Raw genomic sequence first — 6,000 nt, 5'->3', positions numbered from 1 at the left:
AAAGAGAATAAAGGAAGAATGGGCTGGTTACTGAAAGCCTCGGTACAGAAGGAAAAAAGGGGCATCAAAGTTATACATCTTGGTACGTGGAAGAAAGATTTTTATTAATTTATGTACCAAATAGTGAACTTTGGTGTTCTGGGCATTGTACTATCACACGTAAGTAGAGGTGACTTCTCCCTTAACACTCACTGCACTCACACCGCAGACGTGTAGTGTTGTCTGCAATACCGACTGAAGGAAGAGTTTCCTGTAGGCTCATGCCATGGGTTATTTAGGTCAAGCAGACAGAGCGCGCCACTTGCTAACTACTCTGGCACACTACATACATTACTGGGTTTTATCTGGGAACTCGGTCCTCAGCAAACTTGCAGATACGTGAAAGGCCAAGGAAAAAGAGCTAGTCAGAGATACAAGCAAAAGCCATAAATGTGGTATCACCTGTAAAAAAAAAGGGGTGAGGATAAAGGGCAAGCCTTAGCAGATGCCAGTAGAGAGGCACGGAGAATGATGCTGCAGGAGAAATGCTACGTCAGCTGAGCACAGGGCTTCAGATCTCATTCCCAAAAGCAGGGAGAGCACCCCTGGGTAATCTGGTGGTCACGCTTGATCTCAAATTGAGACCAACCACTTCTACAGTCCTTGCTGTTGCTGCTGCTCCATGTTTGCTTTTTGCCTTAGTCGCCTACATATACTAGACAGCAAGAAAGCTGCTGTGGCACAAAGTATCCAACTATCTCCTATCCGTATTATCGGTAATAGGAGTTTCAGCTTTATAGTATTGGGCACCACTTATTTCCTCTGACTGTTTTATGAAACATTGGAACAATAATCTCATAATCAGACATTTTTCTGTCATCGGTTTAGGTTGCTGTGTGAAAGTTAACGTCTTGCTGAAGACCTCATTACTCAACCACTTAAGAAAGGCTCAAATAATTAAAAATGTTTGTAGCAAAATTAACGTTCTTCCTTCAGGAGAGCACTGGAAGGCAAGGACGTGGAGATAGAAGAGTCAGAATGTGAATATAGGAAAGCTAACAATAAAAGACCAGAACTAGGTTCACAGCAGCAAAAACAAAAAGAGTGTTAGAAATCCTTTCCAGATCCATGAGGCACAGTAATTGCACAGGTGTTCAGGTGCTGCAGCAGAACATGGCTCTCAAACTCCAGCAGATCTGTACTCCTTCCATCAGCCAGGGATGGACCAACATCTCCACTCACTGCAGTCAGCATCTCATATTCTCTTTCAAGAACACATGCCAGTCAAGGGACGAAACTGTCAATCTGCAACAATATTATTGTAAAAAAAAAAAAAATGTATTATTGTATATTACCTAAACTAAGCCTAGGAAACTGATTCAACTCTTTATCTGTCTTTGCTTGAACAAAGTCCCAGTTACATGAGATTAGAAATTTTAAAGAAAAATGCAAGTTTACCCATGCTAATAAATAAAGTAGAAGGAATTCCATGTGTTATACCTAACGCTTGCAAGCGTACTGGAAAGAAAAAGCAGTATCAACATTAAGAACATCTTGTTCATATAACGAGAATCACAGACTTGTGCTCCAGTGACTCTGGAGACATAGGAAATATGAGTATGTTCCCTCCATAAAACAATTTGTTGTGGCATTGTCAAAATTATCTAAGGATCCGATCTCAGTCATAGGAAAAAACAAACATTAAGAATATTCCTCTTGAGAGCTGGCCCACAGCCAGGATTTCTAAAAAACTCAATCACAGACAAAGAGTCCACTCAAAATCCCTATTTAATCTTTTCACAGGTGGGAACATTTTCCACTTGTCAAGCAAAAAATACGCTTCATTAACAAGGGAAAAAACTATCCATCTGTGAATCTAAAGACTTCCACTAAGTATTATGCATGTATATACCAAGAGTCTTCTCTAACTGGCTTTGAAAGTCTCAGGACTCCAAAACTAATACTTGAAGGAAGTTTCAAACATCTCCTTTTTCGTCTGGTGTCATTCTTGATATGTAATCATTGTTTTGACAGGTGTCTGCAATTATTAATTTGGTTCCGTGCATAACAACAGCTTCTCAGGGCTATCTATAGATGTCACTGCAGTTATTATCAGCATTTCCAGTTTATGAACTGACCTTTTCCTGCAGGAAGGAGCTCTCCCAGCCTTCTAAGAAAAAAAAAGTAAATAGGGAGATTGTTCTACTAGAAACAGGGGTTTTGTCTCCTGTAGGAAGTGCCACAGCCTTCTGTGAAATCCTCCTAGGCCTCTTTTCTGATTAACTATGAAAATGAACCCCAGAAAGTTTTGTGTGGCCAGAGAATGAATTCTAGGATGTGAAATGAGTCTGAAGTCTGCAACATTAAGAAAATGCCTCAGCACTTCTCTCCCTGAACATCATCAGCAGTCAGCAAACAAAAGAGGGCCAAGATCGTTGTTCCAGGGAAGTACATAGAAGAGATGATTGATGATAACATGGCTAAGCCAGTGCAAAGTCGGCAAGTGGAAGAGCCAGCCATTGGCATCTTAATTCACGAAGTGGGAAAATAGTTCCCTGACTTAATTGAATGCTCTATTCTGAATGCAAAGTGTAAGGAGTTTTGCTTTATTTGATGTATACAGACAATCCTCCATATTGTTGGATTCTCCCGTGGTGGGGGTTTGGGGTTTTTTATGTTTGGTTGGTTGGTTTTTTTGTTTGTTTGTTTGTAGGTTTGAGCAGCTGGCGATATTCTGGAGTTCATTCCTCAATACTGAAGTGTGTGTACAAATTTTATACATAGTTATCTCTGAGCGGACTGTTCCTCAAGGAAACTGGCCATTTCTTGCCTCCAGGGTAGCCACAGCTCCGCATGTTTGCTCTTTTGTTTGGGGATGACATGGTATGTTTGATGCTTGTTAAATTCGGTGTCATATGTGAGTGAGGTGCAAGGTCCATTTGTAGAACTGAATGAGGCACAAAGCCATTTCCTAAAAAAAGGGTTTGTATACTTACCTCAAGTTTCACCAACAGCTGTTTGGAAACTGTAGGAACCTTGAAGGAAACAATAAAACATCAAATTTTCCACTGGATTTGTATTCATTTTGCAAATTTAACATCAGCCCACATGTATCTCCAGCCTGTGGAACCTCAAGAGAGGCTTGAGATGCTCCAGCTGCCAGAATGGTCATCGGTTATGTTCACGCTTGAAGTTCTAAAATCCATCATACCAGGTCCTACCCAAAATACAAGACAATATAGCAAGTCAAAGTTTGCAAGACCTACCCTGCAAGAAAGCATCTCAGCTCACAGCTTTCAGGAACAGTCTTTAATCTAGCAATTTACTAACTTAATACTTCACAAGGCAAAAGCAGGACTACATTCATGAGAGTCCATTTAATGTCATCCAACTTCAGTTTGAATTTCTTAAGGCCAGGGCCTAGTTCTCCCCACCTTGGGCAGGGTTTAGGCACTTTGTTTACAGTACAGTCTAACGCCAGCAGCAACTAAAGTCAGCTGGAGTTTCCTGTTGGAGAACAGGAATCCCCATGTGCCTGTGGAGAAACTCCTGTTCATATTTTAAAATGCCCTGATGTGGTGAAATAACCTGACCGTGTAAGCCCAGTGAGGAGGGGACATCCTCAGAGAGTAAGGATACCTTTTTAGCACTACCCCATTCATTTACTGCACACTCCAAAATGCTGTCACTGTTACCTTCCTGTTCGTACAAAATCTGCTTCTCTGGGTGACGCTGATACCTCCTCACTGCCATCTCTACCTGCTTCTCTGTCCCACTCTTCTCATGCTTCTGGTTAGGAGTCTCTGGCACATCAATTTAGATTCCAGAAAGCTTTGAACTTTTGGGGACATGCACTCTTGCTTGCATTTATCCCGGTGAAGGGGACTCTCTATCACCTCCCAGTTTCAAGTAACTTTCTTCCAAAACTACAGAGTAAGGATATGAATTACCAGAGCTGTTGATGGTACAGGCTAGAAGTCTTGGTGTCCTGCACACATGGAATCAGTACCGTCAAGTCAGAACAGGCTGATGCAGAGGAAGTGACAGGAATTACCAAATCATACATTGTACTAATATACAACAACTGCAGCCACAGGTCAGTCAACTGAATATTTTTTTTTGCCTGCTTTTGTGGGCAAGTTTGCATTGCTACCTGCAAAGCCAGTCTAAAACCATTTCAGGGAGCCATGTACTCCGAGGAGATTAAGACCTTTTTCATTCGGTATTCATTTTAGGAATTTTAATTTTGCCTATGGACAGCGTGACAACTATTTAACTACATCTCTCTTCCACCCTGTTTTTGAAGAATAAGATCTAAAGAAGATCAGTCATTACATCTTAAATTTTCTCGCTCTTCTAGCAAAGACCATTACAGTTGGGAAAACCATCTTAATAGGAAAATGAAATGAGCAAGCAGGGTTCCTCACGGATGCACAGCATGGGGTCAAATCTTGCAGAAGCATCGAGTCCCACGCATGGGTTGAACACCCCCCAGATTGAAATTATCTGCAAACTGCATGATTAGAGAAAGCAAGGACTGAATCAAAAGGGGGAGGGGGGGGGTGCAGGGTGGAGCACAGCGGTGGTAAACTGATCCTAACTGACTGGATAAAGGTGTTACTTGGGAAATAACGTCAGTATTCAAAACTGATTACTTTGAAAGGGAGATAGGTTATCAGGACCAAGGGTGAAGTCACATAACAGGTAACTGCAACTAACACATCATTTCTGTCCTTTGTGAGGAGTTATTCCTCTCTATTGCCTTATTGGAAAAATGCTCTAGAAAACAGAGCCAACCAATGCCTACATTGTGAAACCAAGCACTTCAAAAGCAGAGGGAGTCAGATGACTCAGTTCTCACTGACCTGACCTGGAAATAACTGCAGTCTTGAAGACCTTACCAAGGAACAAAGATCTGACACCAAAACTTCCTCAGCCACATGTGATGACCAGGCCCTTCTCTTGCTTACTTTAACCAGAGCATTTTCCAACAAAGACCTTGAGGCTGTGCAGATGTGGTATGAGGGGAGCATCTGGAGGAAACCTCAGCAATGATGCCTATGCCAAAAAAGCAATGGTGCTTCCTGTTGAGGAGGGGAGCATCTGGAGGAAACCTCAGCGATGATGAAAGCAAAGAGGTCTGCATTAAATTGCTCCCACTCCCGAAACGGCCATGTGTCAATATGGGAGCAGATCTCAGGTATGATACAGAAGTACGTGGTTTATCTACCTGAAAATTGGCAGACTTGAGTGATGTAATAGATTTATTCTCTGGCCATCTGTCCTCCATAACTACCATCTCCCAGAAGAAAAGAGCAGCCCCCCCTAGCATGCCAAGTTTTGATGTAGTGCATGGTAATTGAACCACTCGTCATCACCTGGACACGTAAGCGTTCACTGTGAGATTTGTCAGCCTATTGTCATCCTGAAAGTCTAACATGGACACAAGGCTTCTGCTCCCCTGGAGACCCAGTCCTGCTCAACCCAGCCACCCAAGTGGGCTTCTCCATCCAAAGGGATGTATCCTATTTGGGAGGACATGGGGAGCTAAAGACACCAAGCCCTGAGACACTGGGAGAGAGTACATATCTAAGGGACAATGACATTGTTGCTGAGCTGAAATAAGGCAATAAAGCTTACAGGGCAAAAGCGTAGCTAGGGACACCTGCAGCAGAGTTTGGCATGTGTACAGTATCATGAAGACAAAGAGTCAATATGCTCTGTGAGAGAAAAATATCATTTCACTGCAGTAGCTGGCAAGGAGGTAAAGTCAGGACAGACTGGAAAATCTGTAAGATCACCATGGGCCAGAATGGTTGCGCAAATCCCTCAGGAAAATGGAGGCTACAGGTCAACACAATATTCTTTTGGCGTAGACTTCTTCAAAGAACATGCCCCAGATCTCCAGCCCAAGCCCTCCTGTTGGAGGCTTTTGTCTGAAAAATGAGTGGTGCCAAAACATCTGGCCCAGGAAATGCCACCTCTGGGATGGGATGCAGTCTCTGCGGATTCCTGAGCAAG

Source organism: Charadrius vociferus, unplaced genomic scaffold (assembly GCF_000708025.1).
Source record: "Charadrius vociferus isolate BGI_N301 unplaced genomic scaffold, ASM70802v2 scaffold125, whole genome shotgun sequence".
Taxonomy (NCBI): domain Eukaryota; kingdom Metazoa; phylum Chordata; class Aves; order Charadriiformes; family Charadriidae; genus Charadrius; species Charadrius vociferus.
This window is presented reverse-complemented; position numbering follows the sequence as displayed.